At 36.8% G+C, this 21,396-nt stretch overlaps 1 long non-coding RNA gene and 1 pseudogene across 1 annotated transcript in view; one reads left to right on the top strand and one right to left on the bottom strand.

The window, feature by feature from the left end:
• Positions 1-8,302, bottom strand: part of LOC137615809 (uncharacterized) — a 193,557-nt gene extending 185,255 nt beyond the window's left edge. Inside the window, exon 1 of the long non-coding RNA XR_011039265.1 lies at positions 7,992-8,302. This is a non-coding gene — a long non-coding RNA (uncharacterized lncRNA). The remainder of the gene's footprint in view (positions 1-7,991) is intronic.
• A 6,437-nt stretch (positions 8,303-14,739) lies between these two features.
• Positions 14,740-19,157, top strand: LOC137616776 (uncharacterized; annotated as a pseudogene).
• The last annotated feature ends 2,239 nt before the right edge of the window (positions 19,158-21,396 follow it).

The raw sequence follows: 21,396 nt of genomic DNA, 5'->3' as shown, positions 1-21,396 counted from the left end.
TTTCTAGCACGCTCTCTTGCCTCTCTCACATCTATCCTCCTATCACCCAGACCTTCCTTCACTCCATCCATCCACCCAAACCTTGGCCTTCCTCTTGTACTTCTCCCATCAACTCTTGCATTCATCACCTTCTTTAGCAGACAGCCATTTTCCATTCTCTGAACATGGCCAAACCACCTCAACACATTCATATCCACTCTAGCTGCCAACTCATTTCTTACACCCGTTCTAACCCTCACCACTTCGTTCCTAACCCTATCTACTCGAGATACACCAGCCATACTCCTTAGACACTTCATCTCAAACACATTCAATTTCTGTCTCTCCGTCACTTTCATTCCCCACAACTCCGATCCATACATCACAGTTGGTACAATCACTTTCTCATATAGAGCTCTCTTTACATTCATGCCCAACCCTCTATTTTTTACTACTCCCTTAACTGCCCCCAACACTTTGCAACCTTCATTCACTCTCTGACGTACATCTGCTTCCACTCCACCATTTGCTGCAACAACAGACCCCAAGTACTTAAACTGATCCACCTCCTCAAATATCTCTCCATTCAACATGACATTCAACCTTGCACCACCTTCCCTTCTCGTACATCTCATAACCTTACTCTTACCCACATTAACTCTCAACTTCCTTCTCTCACAAACCCTTCCAAATTCTGTCACTAGTCGGTCAAGCTTCTCTTCTGTGTCTGCAACCAGTACAGTATCATCCGCAAACAACAAGTGATTTACCTCCCATTCATGGTCATTCTCGTCTACCAGTTTTAATCCTTGTCCAAGCACTCGAGCATTCACCTCTCTCACCATTCTATCAATATACAAGTTAAACAACCACGGCGACATCACACATCCCTGTCTCAGCCCCACTCTCACCGGAAACCAATCACTCACTTCATTTCCTATTCTAACAAATGCTTCACTACCTTCATAGAAACTTTTCACTGCTTCCAACAACCTTCCACTACCTCCATATAACCTCATCACATTCCACAGTGCTTCCCTATCAACTCTATCATATGCTTTCTCCAGATCCATAAACGCAACATAGACCTCCTTACCTTTTGCTAAATATTTCTCGCATATCTGCCTAACTGTAAAAATCTGATTCATACAACCCCTACCTCTTCTAAAACCACTCTGTACTTCTAAGCTTGCATTCTCTGTTTTATCCTTAATCCTATTAATCATTACTCTACCACACACTTTTCCAACTACACTCAACAAATTAATACCTCTTGAATTACAACACTCATGCACATCTCCCTTACCCTTATATAGTGGTACAATACATGCACAAACCCAATCTACTGGTACCATTGACAACACAAAACACATATTAAACAATCTCACCAACCATTCAAGTACAGTCACACCCCCTTCCTTCAACATCTCAGCTCTCACACCATCCATACCAGGAAATGAAGAAATTAATATTTTTTTAATGGCGGAAGAGTTGAGGTTTGATTTGCATAGGTATATTGAAGTAAATTATAATGAATGACTGAAAGATGAGAGAAGAGGTGAGCCACAGAATAAGAGAAAAGCAAGATGGGTTCCAGTCTTTAGCGTTTGATTAAGATCCTGCTGGATTGGAGAGGTAATTAAAAGTGGTTAAAACAGAGTTGGTTTAAAATAGAGGTGAAAATAAACAACAAGTGAAGCAGACAAAAAGAATATTTTTGTTGGTGATATTTTAAATTTATGAGGGATAACTTGAGTGATTACAGACCAGCATCATCCCCACACCTAGCCACCAGGTAAGGTTCACTCAAATCCCGTCATAATATATATATATATATATATATATATATATATATATATATATATATATATATATATATATATATATATATATATATATATATACACGATTGCATGGATTTATGGAATTTGGGCCAATAGACCCAGCATTGGTGCCGGGGAGGCCATTCAGTGCCGAGGTGATTCTGGGAAGGAGGATATACCCACAGTTGCACTATGAAGTATTGGTTAAAATTAGTTACACCGCAAGATCAAAGTGGAAACGAGGTATGGTAGAAGGTATGTAATGACTCTAAAGAACTTCAAATCAATCACTGCTGTTGGAAACATACTTAAGTAATAGTCCCACCAACACCATACCTCTAATTTGCATCGAATTGGCTACTATGATGCGCGAAAAAAATGCCCAAAATTAATAAGAAAACTGAGAACTAACTCCCACCCCTTAATCTCCAGTCTAAAAACCGCATAGCAGTGAGTTCCTTTTCCCTTTTCCAGCCGAGCAATCAGCAGCAGCGACAAATGCAATAACAGCAACGTATCGAGCGCGTGCCGTCGCCAATGTAAACCTTTTTAGACATGGCCCATTATCACGAAACGTCACCACCATATCCCCGGCCCTTTAATTTCATTCTTTCCCGGCTATTGATGAAGAAGCCCTTTCGCCCGCCCCACCTTCGTCGCCTGCAAAAGCCGCTCCGCCAGAAAGAGTAATTAACAGAACCAAGTCTCCTCCAGTACAAGTCATGTTACACTTGTACTTTTCCAGCTATTGCTTACCATTTTCTAAGAAGCAAATGTCACTGAAGGTTTCGCCATAACGATAAATATTATAGACAGAATTAAATTCACTAACGTTAAATCGAAGACCGTAATCCGCGTAGATGTAATGCCAGCTAACCTAAAATTATGCACATACGGTAAAGGTTTAAAAGTCGCTATTGAATGGCAAGGTAGAGTGACAATGCCCTAGAGACTGACCACCTATACATATAATCCGCGCCCAAAGTCCCTCTCCACCCAACCTAGGACCAGGGGATGCCAGGCAATGGCTGCTGATGACTTAGTAGATAGACCTATAGGCTCCCACAAACCCCCATCCTTAGCTCCCATGGATGGTGGGGTTGCAGATACTTCAAGAAACTATCGAGCTTCAGCGGGTCTCGAACCCCTGTCCACAGGTCACCAGACAGGAAAATTTCCTAAAGGCTACCAAAACCGTTATAATAACATAAAATATCTAGTGTTACACAAAATACAAATTAAAATTTTCTATTCCATTCAAAAAACGTTAACATGGAAGAAAAACAAAATCGTCGGGATTATCTTTACTTGAATCTCTTTAGTTTCGCAGATAAATACAAAAGTGAAGCAGCTTTCAGTGAAGTTCTATTTGAATACGACAGAACAGCGCAACTAACACGCGACAAAAGTCAACCCCCTCACTCAATTTTCCATTAAAATTCTAATCGGGGCACATCTGGCCTAATCACGTATTCACCATCGACCATTTCACATAGGCCTACCAGTTCCACTCTTTCTCTCTCGGTAGACGTATCCCTAATTGATCCAGCAATCGTAATTGCTCATTTTTTATTTAGGAATGAAACGGTATAAGAGTAGAACCATAATTCCATTCATTTCATTATTATCATTATTACTAAGCTGGAAAAGCGGGACAGTACAAGACCAAGGGTATAACAGGGAAAGCAGACCAGTGCGGACCGTAAATAGATAAATGACGATTAGACTATATATAAGAACCATCATAAAAATATATCAAATATATCAAAATAAGTAACAAAAATTAAAATAGATCTATCATATATAGCCTATATAAAAAGAAGACATGTGACCCTTTTCAACAGGAAACATTTGCAAGGAGTTTGAAATTTTTTAATTCTGCCGATTCAACCGCCACATTTATATCATTCCACAATCTGGTCACAGCTGGAATAAAAATTTCTGTAAAATAGCCTTTTGATGGGGATGGCAATACTGTTGGAATTAACTGAATCCCTAGTACTAGGTACAGGATTTATAATATGGTAATATCTGGATGCAAAGGATGGTCAGATTTTTTAAAAATCTTGTGTAAAATGCACAAAGAACTAACTTAACGATGGTCAAGGAGATTGATATCCAGATCAGGGATAAGGAAGTTTCTAGATCACAAGTTTTAGCCAAAATTATTAAGACACGAATCAACAGCTGAAAACCAGACAACAATACTCAGAATCAAAATATTTCCTCAGAATAGGTTGATCACTGAAAATCTTTCTTAATATGTCAACTTTGTCTGCAATTGAAGTAAATTCGCAATAATCACACTTAAAATCTTAACTGAGTAGCATATAGACAAAGAGACATTGTCAATACAAAGATCTGGATGTTGAAAAGCCACTGTCCTTGACCTACTTATTACCATACTTTGAGATTTGTTAGGGTTCAATTTTATCCCCAATTATTTTTCCTATCCACTAATTTTAGCTAAATCTCCATTAAGGAATTCAGCAACCATAGGACTACTGTACATTCAGTCAGAAACCATAGGACTACTGTGCATTCAGCAATCAAAGAACTACTTTACATTCAGCAACCATAGGACTACTTTACATTCAGCAACCACAGGACTACTAAAAATTCAGCAACCATATGACTACTGGGCATTCAGCAATCACAGAACTACTTTACATTCAGCAACCATAGGACTACTTTACATTCAGCAACCACAGGACTACTGTACATTCAGTCAGCAACCATAGGACTACTTTACATTCAGCAACCACAGGACTACTGTACATTCAGTCAGCAACCATAGGACTACTTTACATTCAGCAACCACAGGACTACTGTACATTCAGTCAGCAACCATAGGACTACTTTACATTCAGCAACCACAGGACTACTGTACATTCAAGAGAAGGAATTGATGAAAAGAGTCGGTAAACAAATACATTTAAAAGGGTGACCGAAGCGATTCTATGTAAAATTCACGTCAAATAAAGAAGCTAAAGCAATGTTAAGGCTTTGTGTTTTCGACTCAACCAGTCAAGCAACCAGGATCTCTTAACAAAATACCCAACCACTAAAATTACACAACGTTAGAGCTAGTGACTCTAGTCAGTGTTTTGGTAGGTGACCAGCAAGAAAATAACAAGACGATCTCAATCCTAAAGTCCCCTAGACCTCTAGAAGCAGGGCGTGAAGCTAGTAACCCCATCTCATGAATACAATAGGTTAACACACTGCCTCATCTTCATTGAGGTGAAATTATATATATATATATATATATATATATATATATATATATATATATATATATATATATATATATATATATATATATATATATATATATATATATATATATATATAAAGTACCAAGCTTGATTAAGAAAGCTCTAAGACCATGAAACTGTAATAAGGGGCCAAAAAAAGATCTAAGACCATCAAATAGGGCACTGATACCAACGAAAGAGCTCTAGGACTATTATACCTCTCTAAGGACTTCATAAAAAAACACCAAAGTCGTCATACACAGAGACGGACAGGAAAGGTTCGATTGGGGATAGCTGAAGCTTTAAAGGTGACGAGTAATGATACCGAATTGTGCTCTTCGACTTTCACTACAGCATTACAATAGCCACACGCAGTAATGCTCTTGCGAAAGCGAGTAATAAATCTAATATCACCAAATAACATTTCAGAACTAAAAGAAAAGCTTTAAAGGTGATACAAAGAGTATACTAACCTCTTCTTCAATTCAAATCAAGGAAAATTGTGAAGAACTTCCATTGCATTGGTACCATATGCTGTCCAATAACATCAGCCTATTTTTATTATTATGTCATAGTCTTACTATATCTTGTTTGCAAAACAGTAATTCATAAACATTTGAACTGCTTTTTTGCTATATAAGGGACCGAAACCAACGTTTGCACAACACTCAAACTCACCTGAACCCCATTTTAATCCTGGCTCCTTTCAAGCCCTTGAGTGAATATCATTTCAATCAATCGACCCTTTAGAGTTCTAGGCATATTAAGATTTTGGGTAATCAATCTCCTAAACTTTTGTATTGATATAAAGGGATCCACTATTCTCTCTTAAAACAAAAGTCTATAATTGTATGCCTTTATCTAAGTGTGAGATTATCAGTCATTAATACCTCACACCTCAATTTAGGGAAGAAAGATTGGTGAAATAGTTATGATATTCAAATGTCTTCTTGTCGATATGTATAAATTCTAGTACACAAATTTATATATAGGCCTACAGTGTATAAAGAATGTGATGTAGCTGGTTTAAGTTTGCTAACTTTAAATTTGTAAGCGTTTAAAGGCCGATCGTGAAAGAAAGAGGCAAGGGACAGTGATATGTGTGTGTGTGTGTGTGTGTGACCAGCGGCCAAATCCCCTCTTACCCAAGCTAGGACAAGGGAGAACCAGGCAATGGCTGCCAATGACTCGGCAAGCAGACCTAAAGGCTATCAGACCCCCGTCCTCAGCTCACAAGGATAGTGATATTGCTGACGCTACAAGAAACTATCACGTTACAGCATTTCTCGAATCCCAGTCAAGCAGTTCAGAACCACAAACTACAAACTATATACAGACACAATTATATATATATCCAAACCCAAGATATGACTGAGGACATATCTGAGGCCTTTGTCTTGCAGTGGTCTTGGAATGGCTGCATTAGCTGTGTGTTTATATATATATATATATATATATATATATATATATATATATATATATATATATATATATATATATATATATATACATATATATATATATATACATATATATATATATATATATATATATACATATATATATATATATATATATATATATATATATATATATATATATATATATATATATATATATATATAGTAGAAAGACGAAGGAAAGTAGATACTTCAGCATTTGGACAACTTATTTGGTAAGCTTTCGGGAACAACATTTCCCATCATCGGAGCTGAAAATTGAACATGAAACATAAATCAATAGACATAATTACATTAAATCAATGAAATCCAGTTAAACAGGCCTATAACAAATACATCGAAATACATACAAAATGAAGTGAATGAAATATACTAAACAAAATAATAAATCAAACCAAATACATCAAAAGCTTGATTTTAATTTCTTATTTTTTCTTAGTATATTTCATTCACTTCATTTTGTATGTATTTCGATGTATGCTGAAGTATCTACTTTCCTTTGCCTTTTAACTAAATCTCAAGCTTTCTAAAGGCGAAAATGCCATTCATTATATATATATATATATATATATATATATATATATATATATATATATATATATATATATATGTGTGTGTGTGTGTGTGTGTGTATACATATATACATACATATATATAAATATATATATTCATATACACATACATATATATATAAATATATATATATATATATATATATATATATATATATATATATATATATATATATATATATAAATATATATATTCATATATACATATATATGTGTGTGTGAAATCCTAGTTACGTGATAATTAGTTCATTTAGGATAAGACTACGTCCCTCGTGAAGAAATTGCCAGTTGTATCGACGCCTATGTAAGCTGCTTGACTTTTCGCCCCATGATTCTTTTGTTTTCAACCGCCAATTTGAACAACAGAACTACAGAATCTAGAAGCCAGGTACCCCTGGTTTAGTATTCAGAAAAGTACAACGATGTACACCTACTTCAAAATTACAGTCGGGCATCACAGATTTTCTTTTAAAGAACCGCCATCAAGAAAGGCATGGCCAAACAGGTGTTCGTGACTACTACCGTAGGCTCTGAATGGAGGTCTTATATAATAACCATGAACGGAGATCCCAACCCTATTAATTTTCGACCTTTCATTACAGTGAACAGGAGCCCTTGGCTTTTGTTCATGACTGATCCTATTATAGTAAAGCCCTGGTCCATGTTTGTTTATTTTCCTGAATATATTTATTCACGCTTACATAACACGGATTAAAGTTTGGTATGTAATCGGTCAGTCATATATCAAACATTATCTCCTCCTCTCTGGATTAGGTCTATGATGGTAAATATGCTACAGCTAAACTCTTTACAAAATATTACAACATACATTGTTTGTTGGACACACCTGTCCTTGCCAAACGAATTTTAAAATATTTCAAAACCCATTGAGACACTTACCTTTCAAAAAACAACTGCCCCTCAAACTCGAAGAAGGAAAATGTGACAGCAAAAGTCCGAATTATTGTTTTATCTCTCAATCTATCTGAACTTATGTTATTATAGCCTCAGCATATACGTTAAAACAATAAATTCACTTAAACAAACTTTGCATCACAATTTACGACATTTTCACTGACAATGGTAACATCAGTAGACTACACACATAAATTGGGAGGATGTTCCATCCATTAATTATCTGTGTATTCAAGTTTGTCCCTTTAACTAGTCAATACACCGTCCACACGCAGCGACTAACACCTCACCCAATCACTATTGTCAAACCACTGAGGCATCCACAAGTTGGAATGGCATCGCAATTCCAGAATTTAGTGCACATGCGCGATCCTGGAATTGGAGTGCCAAATTTTCATATTACCACGAAAAAAAAATACCTATAACGTCTTTGTTTGTGCAAAACAATGTGTGTAAATGCACCCATATATTGAATTACTAGCGCATGGAACTAAACGACCCAGGCCAGTGAACAAAATCGATTAAAACCATTCCGAAAACGAGGAACTGGCAGCCTATCATTCCCGCCATCTTTATTGATTTGGGCGGGAAGAGCGCGTAAGTTGGGTTGCTTGAATCAACAACAAAAAGGAAGATGCCTCTCATCTAAGCTTTAAAATTACGTTAAGACATCTTTAAAATATGTATGTTCGGTCACTGTTTTCATACTTATTCTATTTAAACGTTTAAACATTGAAAATGACAAGCAATTAGATAATGGTAAAAAGAGGGGAAAATCGACAAAGAAAACGTACTTTCGTTTGCATCGTTCTCAGCACTTGGCGTATAAAGTTCTGGGGAAACACTGGGACTGGGAGGAAAGACACTTGGCGTATTCTCCAGTAGTACGGCTAGAAGAAGGTTTGTTCATTCATAATCCCACGGACGTCTTAGAAGCCAACTTTTCCTCAGTACACATTTTAGAATTAAATTCCTACAACCGGGTATTCTGATTTTTATCTCAATTTTCTTTTTCTGCGGCGAATTTTAAAGTCTGATATAGTATTTTCATTGTGAATTTGGGGATATAGAATCATTTCAATATTGTATTCCTATAATTCAGGAAAATTTAAAAACCATGTCAGGACCTCTCAAAAATTTAGGCCATTGACCGTAACTTGCCCCTCCCTCTCTCTCTCTCTCTCTCTCTCTCTCTCTCTCTCTCTCTCTCTCTCTCTCTCTCTCTCTCTCTCTCTCTCTCTCTCTTCAAAGTGTAGGCCGGTAAAATTACATACTGTTCGCACAGTGCCTCTTGGTAAGTAATCGGAAACCTAAGTAAAACTGAATAAAACTCGCATAAGTACTTATCATGCTAACATCAGGTTATAGAGCAATAATGTCAAATAACGAAAATGGAACCCGACCCTCCGGAAAAAAAATAAAAACGCAATAGTTTCCAAATGAACAAACAGAACACCCACGGGTACAAGCGATATTTCAATTAAACTTTTATGACGTGAGGCCTCTTTCTCTCATCAATTTAAAAACATTCAATTCATCTGTTTCGTCCATCATTTAATGTATCACAACTTAACAAACCAATGCTTAGGCTTAGCTTGTCAGGGGTCGCTGTACAAGCCTTACTGGAAACGCAGTAACGACCAATGAACGTCAACTTACGAGAATTGAAGAGAAGTGTGGCAGACCCAAAGCATATTATAGTCTTCCCTACCGTTACTATTATCACTTCCATCACATTTCCTCTCCGCTTTGTATAGTATTTCATTAGCAGAGGGCTCACAGGGGCCCTTTGGACTCTCCTCTCTCCACTGCTAATGCATATGCATATAGCGCTCTGATTACTCCCTCCTGTTGCCGAATCAGTTTGGGATCCAAAAACTTTATCATTATCCGCCAACGCGCTGCTCTTTGTTTGCAGATGCTGTGAATTGTGAACCCGGGTGGTACTTTGCCTTGATGCCATAGCTTGAGGCTAGATATATCAGAACTTGTCACTTGAAGCATTTAACATCATCATTATCATTATTGAGTTTACTGTTGTTAAGCCAGTGTTTTCTAGGGTTCTAGCAATCTAGCCGACGGATAAAATGACAGTTCTCATATAAAATGAATATTTCCAAAACGAAAAGATATATCGTCTGTAGATACACACTGATGTAATCAACACCTAACAATCAGTTGTATTTAGAACCAGAAGACTATGAATAGTATGTGGTTCGTATAATTAAAATTCTAAAGTAATGGGAAATTTTCTAGCTGACTGATTTTCAAGAAATACTACCGCCAGAGAGTTATGGGGTCCTTTGACTGGCCAGACAGTACTACGTTGGATCCTTCTCTTTGGTTACGGTTCTTTCTCTTTGCCTACACATACGCCGAATAGTCTGGCCTATTCTTAATAGATTCTCCTCTGTCCTCACACACTTGACAACACTGAGGTTACTAAACAATTCTTCTTCGCTCAAGGGGTTAACTACTGCACTGTATTTGTTCTGTGGCTACTTTCCTCTTAGTAAGGGTAGAAGAGACTCTTTAGCTATGGTAAGCAGCTCTTCTAGGAGAAGGACACTCCAAAATCAAACCATTGTTCTCTAGTCTTGGGTAGTGCCATAGCCTCTGTACCATGGTCTTCCACTGTCTTGGGTTAGAGTTCTCTTGCTTGAGGGTACAATCAGGCACACTATTCTATTTAATTTCTCTTCCTCTTGTTTTGTTAAAGTTTTCATAGTTTATATAGGAAATATTTATTTTAATGTTACTCTTCTTAAAATATTTTATTTTTCCTTCTTTCCTTTCCTTACTGGGCTATTTTCCCTGTTGGGGCCCTTGGGCTTATAGCATTTTGCTTTTCCAGCTAGGGTTGTAGCTTAGCAAATAATAATAATAATAATAATAATAAGTTTGATGATTTACAATAAAGAGATATCTGGCATTTTACTTGTAGCCCTCAAGACCTACAGATTTAGCCATCATTGACATTGTCTGTATTGTCACTGCTATCATATTAGACCAATATGTACCTGTTCATATTTGAACCCAATCATCCTAAACAATGCTCACTAAAACTGCGTTTGAAAACATTACTTTAATCCAAGATCCATTGAATATTTCAGTCAAAGCTTAGACCAATATGGTACGTATCCCTAGTACAAACCACACTTACAAATACCATAAACGCTTCCCAAAGTAAAATTCTTACTGAAATCATATTTTTCTATTAGCTCATAAAACCAATTTACTAGCTATTCTATGATCCTGAACTGCGGAGTATGCAGGTCAGAACATCAAAACTAGGCCTATAAACTAACATTGTTCAGCCTCAAGATGTTTTATTTACTTTTTATCAAAATCATAATTGTATGCACTCCAGTATCTATTTTTCCATCCACAAGATTATTCACTAGTGAATACATGGTCTTTACAACCCAAACCATCTTTATAATGCACAGGCAAAAAAAAGGTGACATCATAACCAGATATATCTGGAAGTACTAAGGAAAAATAGATGACTGTATACACCTAAGAGCTTTATTATGTCTAGAGTTGCTTTAGGTTGCACGCTGTCATGAATAATTCATATATTAATGAATTTTAGCTCAAAATTTCCAGAAGTGTTTTTACGAAGCATTCACTAATAAAGTTTGTTCTCCAACCCAAATCTCTCTCTCTCTTATATATATATATATATATATATATATATATATATATATATATATATATATATATATATATATATATATATTCCTGCTGTTTCTAATTTATCACATTGTTTTCCTTTAGCCTCTCTGGTATAAGTTACAAATCGACAATCTTAAGTATAAACTTCCAGTAGGTACTTATTGTTTTTGTTAGTAATAGTATTTTGTTAGAAATCCAGTTATGTTTTGTTTTTGCTAACAAAAAAAAATGTTTTTATTTAAACAGAGGGCCCCGTTGCTGAACAAAGTGGGGAAATAAATCGCGCAATCAGGAAAGAGAAAACTATCATTATATTTGAAGTTCTGTAACATTTGCAACGTCAACTAATAGCTACTGTGAAAGATGGTGTGATGATTTTCTTTTTGATCAAGTTAAATGTCTAATATTTCGGCCTCATCGGAATCATGACAACAACAAAAGGAGAATAAGAAAGTACAAACTACAGTAGCAAGAAAGCAAGGATAACAGCGATGAATACAATTACTGTATTCAACTTCACAAAAATGTGACTTAGAAATTCCATTTGCGAATTGTGAAGACAAGCTGTAACACCACAAATTAAAATAGAGTATATTAATAACAAAATGTTCGTCTAAATTGCCAGAAATTAAATTATAAGGTCGACAAAGGAGCGATTGATCATTTGGTTTTATTTTCTACTGTTGTTTCTTTATTACTGTGGTCGAACTACTTCAAATGCTTCAAAATATCAAAGACATTTCGCAAAAGTAATGAAAGAATGTCATACTCAGACATATTGTTCAAGTTTAAAACGTAATACACTATTGAAGTTTTAATGGAACTAGGCTAAATCCAAAATTACACTTTCGCTGATAGGCCTACATGTTAAGCTATCGGTTATTCAAACTGTGAATGAAAACAAAATGACTACATGAAATGTAAGCAATTCCTCATTTACGAATAAACTAATGTATGAATTTATTTCATCCACCAAGAGAATCATGAAACCCAAAAATCTTAGGCTCAATATCAAATATTAAAAGTAAGCTTTATAAGATGCATCAGGCACTGGCAAGTAGTCAACTTAGATTATAAACCTAACTTAGAGGCGTGAAGATGACTCTTCACTTTAACGTAATATTAAGCTTACTTATGGGTTGCCAATGCAAGAGCCCGTGGGACTCCTTTTTTTTAAGGTTGAGGTCAATCAAATACCGGTAGCAGTAGCAGTGAGGATAACTGGTTGGCGAAATAATAGATTCCAAAACTCCTTGTTTAAATGCGTATGGTGCATTGGGAAACCCCAAAAATATAGTTCAGTTAAGTATAAAGATTCAAGTGTTCAATATAGTTAACATTTTTGACGAAATTGGAATGATTATATAAACCTCATCTACTTTTATTATTATTATTATTATTATTATTATTATTAAATGCTAAGCTACAACCCTAGTTGGAAAAGCAGGATGCTATAAGCCCAGAGGCCCCAACAGGGAAAATAGCCCAGTGAGGAAAGGAAATAAAGAAAAGTAAAATATTTTAAGTATAGTAACATTAAAAAAAATATTTCCTATAAAAACTATAAAAAAAACCTTTAACAAACCAAGAGGAAGGGAAACTAGATAGAAGTGTGCCCGAGTGTACCCTCAAGCACGGGAACTCTAACCAAAGACAGTGGAAGACCATGGTACAGAGGTTATGGCACTGCCCAAGACTAGAGAACAATGGTTTGATTTTGGAGTGTCCTTCTCCTAGAAAAGCTGCTTACCATAGCTGATGAGTCTCTTCTACCCTTACCAAGAGGAAAGTAGCCACTGAACAATTACAGTGCCGTAGTTAACCCCTTGGGTGAAGACGAATATTTTGTCAATCTCAGTGTTGTCAGGTGTATGCGGACAGAGTAGAATCTGTAAAGAATAGGCCAGACTATTCGGTGTCTTTGTAGGCAAAGGGAAAGAACCGTAACCAGAGAGAAGGGTCCTATGTAGTACTGTCTGGCCAGTCAAAGGACCCCATAACTCACTAGCGGTAGTATCTCAACGGGCAGTTGGTGCCCAGGCTAACCTACTACCTACCTAGACCAAGTGTAAATTCCTCGCATTGATCCCATTTCTCAGACTATCGTCCCTTGAATAAGAGTTGATTTTTCATGATTATTATTAACAAAGGAGCAGTATAAGACACCATTGACTATGGATATTAAGCTGGATATTGTTAATGTTATTTAAAGTTCATATAGTAGGTTGCAAAAACTATAAGAAAACCCTTGTGAAAATAACTAGCCAGTGCCAAGGAAAACATTTTTTCAATTTCTTATACCACTGGCTGCAAATCTGCAGAGAGCTCGCGTCTTTCGTTTTAGATTACAACAAAATACTAGATTTGAAGAGCTAGGCTGAAGCTGGCCTGAATACATGAACGTAGCTAACACATATTATTATTATTATTATCAATACTTGCTAAGCTACAACCCTAGTTGGAAAAGCGGGATGCTATAAGCCCAGGGGCTCCAATTGTGAAAATAGCCTAGTGAGGACAGGACACAAGGAAAAGAATAAAATATGTTAAGAACAGTAACATTGAAATAAACATTTCCTATATAAACTACAAGAACTTCTACAAAATAAAAGAAAGAAATAACAGACTAGCATCCCCAAGTGTACCCTCAAGCAAGAGAACTCTAACCCAAGACAGTGGTAGACCATGGTACAGAGGTTATGTCACTACCCAAGACTAGAGTACAATTGTTTGACTTAGGAGTGTCCTTCTAGAAGAGCTGCTTACCATAGCTAAAGAGTCTCTTCTACCCTTACCAAGCGGAGAGTGGCCACTGAACAATTAGTACAGTAGTTAACCCCTTGTGAGAAGGCGGCTTGTTTGGTAAACTCGGTGTTGTCATGTGTATGAGGACAGAGGAGAATATGTAAAGAATATGCCAGACTATAGAGTCCTTTCATTTTACGTCATCAAACTTCCGGTCCGCCATCTTGGAGGACTTACTGTCGTGTTCAGTGAATAGCTGTAAGTTGAACTGTCGAATAGTTAGCCATCTCATCACATTCTCATTCACACAATGCCCAGTTTTTGCGCTATTGTTGGCTATGGGAATCAAGGACAAAGAGATGACAAGAGTTTCTACCGCATACCGGCAGTTATTCAGAATCAGGACAAGGATACAGAAGAATCATCCAAGCGCAAACGTGATTTGTGGTTGACCAGAATATCACGGGCTGACCTACGTGAATCCTCACTACCCTACGCACGTATCTGTTCTGATTATTTCATATCAGGTTAGTCTCGGCTAGGCCCTAAAAGTATCATTATTCTTGTGTAAACATGCTATATCCGATTGCATGGGTGACTTCACAAGTATCATCGTCAGTTCAGTGTGTAGTGTGTGTGTGGGGCTATAATAACAAAGGCTACTTACCTTCTCTATTTCGTCAAGGTGCTCATGCCTATATATAATTAAGTGTATATTTATATTTATTTTAATTTGTGTATTAAATTGTGCAGACATACAGGCCTATGTAATGAATAAACATTGATTATAAATAATAATAACATTAATAATATCTGAAAGCTGGTTTAACCTGAAGGGGTCTTCAGCATATATATGAAATATCGAAAAAATAAATAAATTTGCGCATTTAATTGCAAGGAGGCAAAACGATCATCCAAGAGCATTACAATAGAGTTTGTCCATCATATGTTTATATGTATATAAGAAATTATGGCATTTGTAACCAAACACAAACACAATGGTTAGGCATGAACTGATAAAGATTTGATATTGACATTATAATGCAAAACTTTTACATACATTTTGACAATCAAAAATTATAATACACAAGGTTAGGCTAAATGATCAATATTAGCTTTATAATTATAAACAATCTCTTCATTGGCCCAGTGTTTATCTAATTTTGGACTTAAAATCATTAAAGGGAAAAACAACAAATTCTGGAAGCAGATTATTCGGTGCTATTATAGTATGCTATCTACCACAAAGTATGTTATCTACAGTCAATGTTAATCCTCCTGTTTGATGAGGATTATCAAACATTACTTACCACCAGTGTTATCCTCATTGGACTTTAATGATAGTTTAATATTTATTGGCAGGACAACATGGGTGCATAATTATAAGCAGTTTGTAGGTTAGGTTAGGTTATCAAGTCGGTAATGATCCTCCTTATTAAAGGCGTTTTAGCAAGTAGACCGTATCCTTAGGGACTGATGGTAGGTATCATACTATAGTCAGAAAGGGTTGGTAGATAGCAAAATCGGCGGTAGATAGCATACTATAATAGCACCGATTATTCAATGGAAATGTATGCCCACTCATGTTCTGCCTTCGTAAGTTTAAAAAGCATCTGAATTGCATGTGCCATAAGTTAACTTGAGCTTTTTTTCTCAAGGTCGACCTGCTGCACTACGTGACACTACAAATCCAGATTGGGCACCATCAGTGAAACTGGGACATGACAAGAACACAAGTCCATGTGCCGCAGATAGATATCAAAGGAAGCGTCTACGGACAGAATGAATCGCTGAGGAACTGGCTGCTGCAGCACTGCTTGATCTTGGTAATATCGAAGCAAAAGGTGATGGGGACAGCAAATCAGTGGAGGTGCAGACTGACCTCACCAGTGAAACCATCATTGCTATGCAGGAAGAGATTAACAGACTAATGGACGAAAATAAAATTTTTTGAAAGAAATAATAGACCAACTAACTCTAACAGAGGATTTTTTTCAAGGCAATGATGAGTGTCATTTTACACTGGGCTGCCGAATTCTCTAATCCTCATGCATGTGTTTAATTTTATGAGTCCTTATTTAACAGTTACTGGCAGGACTTGCCTCCCTAAGTTCCAACAATTCATAGCTACTCTGATGAAATATCGTTTAAATTTGAAATTACAAGACCTTGCCAACAGATTTTCTGTATCTATGCCTACCATGTCAAGATATTTTAATATTGTAACTAATATATTATATGCCAGGATTCGATTTTTGGTCAAGTGGCCTTCAAGAGATGAACTAAGAAAAGCCATGCCTGTGTGATTTCATGTGAGTTTTGGAAACAAAGTAGCAGTAAAAATAGACTGTTTTGAAGTCTTTATTGACAGACCATCCAATCTAATGGCCAAAGCTCAAACATGGAGCTCTTATAAACACCATAACACTGTGAAATTCCTTATTGGTATAACACCACAAGGTGTCATTTCTTACATCTCTCCTGCATGGGAAGGTCGTGTCAGTGATAAATATCTAACGGAAAATTGTGGATTTATAGATAATCTGTTACCAGGAGATGTTGTGCTAGCAGATAGGGGGTTTGACATTTTTTACTCCATTAGCCTACGCTGTGCTACAGTGAAGATCCCAGCATTTCTTCGTGGGAAAAAACAGTTATCTGCTTCAGAGGTATTTAACACTCGAAAAATTGCAAATGTTCGTATTCATGTGGAGCGAGTCATTGGCTGTGTTAGGCAGAGGTATTCAATACTGAATGGACCAATGCCTCTAGATTTCATCACTTGTAGTGGTCCAGGGAAGAAAACTTTAGTAGATAAATTAGTAGTCGTCTGCTGTGCACTAAACAACTTATCTCCACCAGTTGTAAACTTTGACTGAATAACTGTGCTGCCTGTTTTTCCTTGAGAAATTTTCTAGTTGGCAATTGTCGTTTGCTTCATGGCTAAAGGTGCTACCATTAAATGTTTTTTTAATCTTACATTTTTTAATTTTAAATTCTATGGTGCCCCTATCCACTATGTAAGAAGCCATGTGTTTTTATGACAGTTTTCTGTTGTAGTTTCACTAATGAGAGTTAGACCCTTAATGCTTTGTGAATTAAATCCATAGAATTTTGCATTCTAGGAAAAAACTACCATTACATGTAGAAATTCTGAAAAAACAAACATACATGTCTTTAAAATGTTAATTTAAATTCTGTTTTCATTATGCATTAACATATTTTGCAATGTCTTAAAAAATAATAAACTTCACAATACTTTATGCACCTAAACTTTTAGTTTTTTAACAGTGCTTGTTTTCTTCAACTCACATTTTGGTCTTTTAGTACACTCTGGGCAGTACCACTTTTTTTTTTTTCCTTTTGGAGACCTAGTCATGTTGAGGCATGCAAAATGAAACCACTGAAAAGGACAGTTTTCATAGTCACAAGCGATCATTCTGCCATCTTTCACCTTTTCTACAGTAACAATACACACCACTGTCCTTTTCAGCAGTGATTTGCATTCTTTGACTGACTGAGGAACTTGTAACCTCAGAAGGATCTGAGCTTGGAGATTGAGGAGCAAGAGAAATAAATACTGGTCAAAGGTGCCCGAGAATAAAACATTCCAACAAGTTCTAAAAGCAACACACGATGAAAAAATGCTGATGCTTTGGCTAGGACACTCTCCCAAAATTCCAAATCTGGTAATATTCTTTCAAAATGATGCCCCTTTTCACTCCAAACAACAAAATCACAGTAGTCTCTATGACAAAGAAAAAGTTGTGTTTGGACTTGATAGTAATATGCATGGTTCTTGTCCAAACAGTACACACCATTGCCGTCTTGTTTCAAGCAGGAGTGTTCAGTAGCATCTCTGTCCTTGACACACCAGGGACACTTTATTTCAAGAAGGCCTATTCCACAGCACGAACAGGACACTAACCCATCAGGCAATGCACCCAGGAATGGGTGCTCGGGATCTATGAACACTATCAGGGTAACAGATTGCTTTAATTAGACTAAGGGAGGGTCTATCAATATCTGTGTGACAGACAGATTTAATTTTAGATGCTGTGATCCTCCCAGCTCTATACCTGAACCACAACTTCGAATTGGCTTGGTCCCTGGTGCTCTTTTCAATTATGTCTGCTTCCGCTTTAGTCATTTCTAGTTTTATATTTGAGCACTCAGTTATTAATTCGTCATATGATAAACTACACATTTCATCCCTCTTTAAACTTGTCAAGGGATCAGGACATTCATCTCTGGCAACCTTTGGGACAAATCTAGTATTGTATGGTTCAGTCACAGTAAGGATGCTACAATTTGTCCCTATTGAGTTCAAACCCTCTAAAAAACGGTTAACCTCTGCAACACTAGGTTGTGGGACTAGAATTTCCGAAGTTGCCTCAGAATTGTTAGAAAAACTACTGTTCTCTACTTCACTGAAACACTTCTCCAGTTTCTTCTTTTTCATTTTGGCAGATGTAAAGTCAATGTCACACACAGCTTCATATTGTACTTTCTGTATTCCTGCAGGCAGTAGCCAGTATGCTTTTTCCTGAGTCACCGTCTTTTTCTCCCGTAGCTTTACAGCAGCTTCCAACCAAAACAAAACTGCAGACACGTGGGTGCAGGTCCCTCAAGGCCAGCTTTACACTTGCAATTTGCAGCCAAAATAACACCAGACTTTTCTGCAATGATCCATGGCTTAGTAGCTGTTTCATTCATACTCTGGGAATGTAAAACCTGCAAGACAAAAATTAATAATTGTAAAAAAGTTAAAAAAAGAAAAAAGAATACCATAGCTCCACAATTCTAGGAATTTCTAACATATTTTCCTTCTTTTTTTTTGGGGGGGGGGTGAACTAGTATTTTTTGTAACTCCAGAATCATTGCAGTCATATTTACAAAACAGTAGTACTAGGCCCATTCAAAGTTTTAAAAAATCTAAATTGTAATGTGAATCGGAGGCTCTAGCAAGATAACTACTCAAAATATTAATGAATGGCCTGATGCAAAGAACATACAGATACACATGTCAAATTGATGCAAACAGTTTGCCACCAGGCTCTGATTTACTCTAGGCAAATCTGATTTTGTATTGGGGTGCTGTTTTCCGTGAAGAAACAAAAATCGGTGCTACTATAGTGTGAGGTCTATCGCCATATGTCGCCTACCCAGGTTGAGGGTGAGGTCTACCGCGTGACCAGCGTCCCACAGCTCCTAAACCAGTTTTTCCCTCGGCCTAAAAGAGATATCATCGATTGAGGATACTAAAAATGTTGCTGAAGGAGTTTTATAGAAGAGTCATTCTGACAGAAGAAGCAGCACTCGCCTTTTTAAGAGAGCACAATCTCTTGGATACAGTTCAAGAAGCAGATCTATTTGTGTCATTCTTAGAAGATGTACGAAGTGTGTATCGCTAGAATAAATGTATGGAAATATATGATAACCTGTTTGATGCACGGAGAGTGTATCGCTAGAATAAAAGTATGGAAATATATGATAACATGTTTGATGTACGAAGAGTGTATCGTTAGAATAAATGTATGGAAATATATGATAACATGTTTATTTTTACCTTTACTCCTTTTTTTAATGTAATTAGAAATCCAATGATCTATTTAAGTCATTTCTAAGATATGTTTAAATTAAGTGTTTATTGCTTAAACAAATGTATGAAATGTGTTTTATCTATGAGGGACGAATAATTCAGCAGTAGACCTCACGCTATAGTACTAACGGGAGGTAGATCTCATGCTATAGTGTGGTAGACCTCACGCTATCGTAGCCTACACTGCCTGTGATTACAGCTGTGTTTTCCTTGGGGTAGGCAAGTGCAACGTTTCTCACCCATCCAGACGTGAACTGATTGTGAGCTTTCAGGCCTTTGTATGCTTTCATCTGCTCGCTAGTGTACACTGGGTTGACCGACAGTACCAAGTAGTTCACCATATCAATGTATAAAGTACTGGGAAAATCCTCAATATTTTGACTGAATGAATTCTGCATCTGGTATGGATCTAGGCCATCAATTAGATTGAGTTTCTGCTTGTAAAAACGCTTATCATCCCCCGACAATTGTTTGACAAAGTCGCTCTCATTGTCCATATTCACTGTAGCAGCCGACATGTTTTCGCTTTGTATGTCCTCCAGCATGCCCGCCGGCGATTCCCAGTGACGTCATTGAAAGGACTCTATTCGGTGTATGTGCAGGTAAAGGGAAAATGTACCGTATTCAGAGAGACGGATCCTATCCTACTCCAATATAGTATTGCCTGGCCAGCCAAAGAACCCCATACTGTAACTCTCTAGCGGTAGTATCTCAACGGGTGGCTAAGGGTGTTGAGTAATTGATGGCCCTTCAAAAACCACATTAGAAGGATGCAAATTAAAGATCATATTTCGTTCCACTAAGATAATATTGGAAAGGAAAAATTAGCAATTACTGAACGCCAGACTCGGGATTAGAAACATTTACTGAACGCCAGACTCGGGATTAGAAACATTTGCTATGCCGAGACAGTACCTGCCATGATTAGACCTAGAAGTTCTAGAACTAGTTACTCACCATTGGTGCAAGCAACTGTTCTTGCGATATCACAAAGATGCATTCTACTAGCTTCGAATGATATCATAAGGATACATCCTACTAGCTTCGAACGATATCACAAGGATACATTCTACTTGCCTCAATCGATATTACAAGGATAACCTACTTCCTACTAGCATCGAGATACCTCCACCTAACCTTACTTAGGTGTTGAACCCGTGCCCTTACTTACCGAGGGTGCCTCATCGTTCATCCCCAACCGCACATGCCACCTCTAATGTCATCTAACCAGAAAGAACAACATTCATAACGTACTTACTAAAAACTTGATGATACTGAAGTTCGTAATCGACAGCCACGACCATTTTCTGGAAGTTGGATGACACGTTGAAGTTCTGGACAATTTGTACTCAATAATATTTAGTA

Source organism: Palaemon carinicauda, chromosome 22 (genome assembly GCF_036898095.1).
Source record: "Palaemon carinicauda isolate YSFRI2023 chromosome 22, ASM3689809v2, whole genome shotgun sequence".
In the NCBI taxonomy this organism is placed as follows: Eukaryota; Metazoa; Arthropoda; class Malacostraca; order Decapoda; family Palaemonidae; genus Palaemon; species Palaemon carinicauda.
Note: the sequence above shows the minus strand (reverse complement) of the source record. Positions and strands in the feature narration are given on the sequence as shown.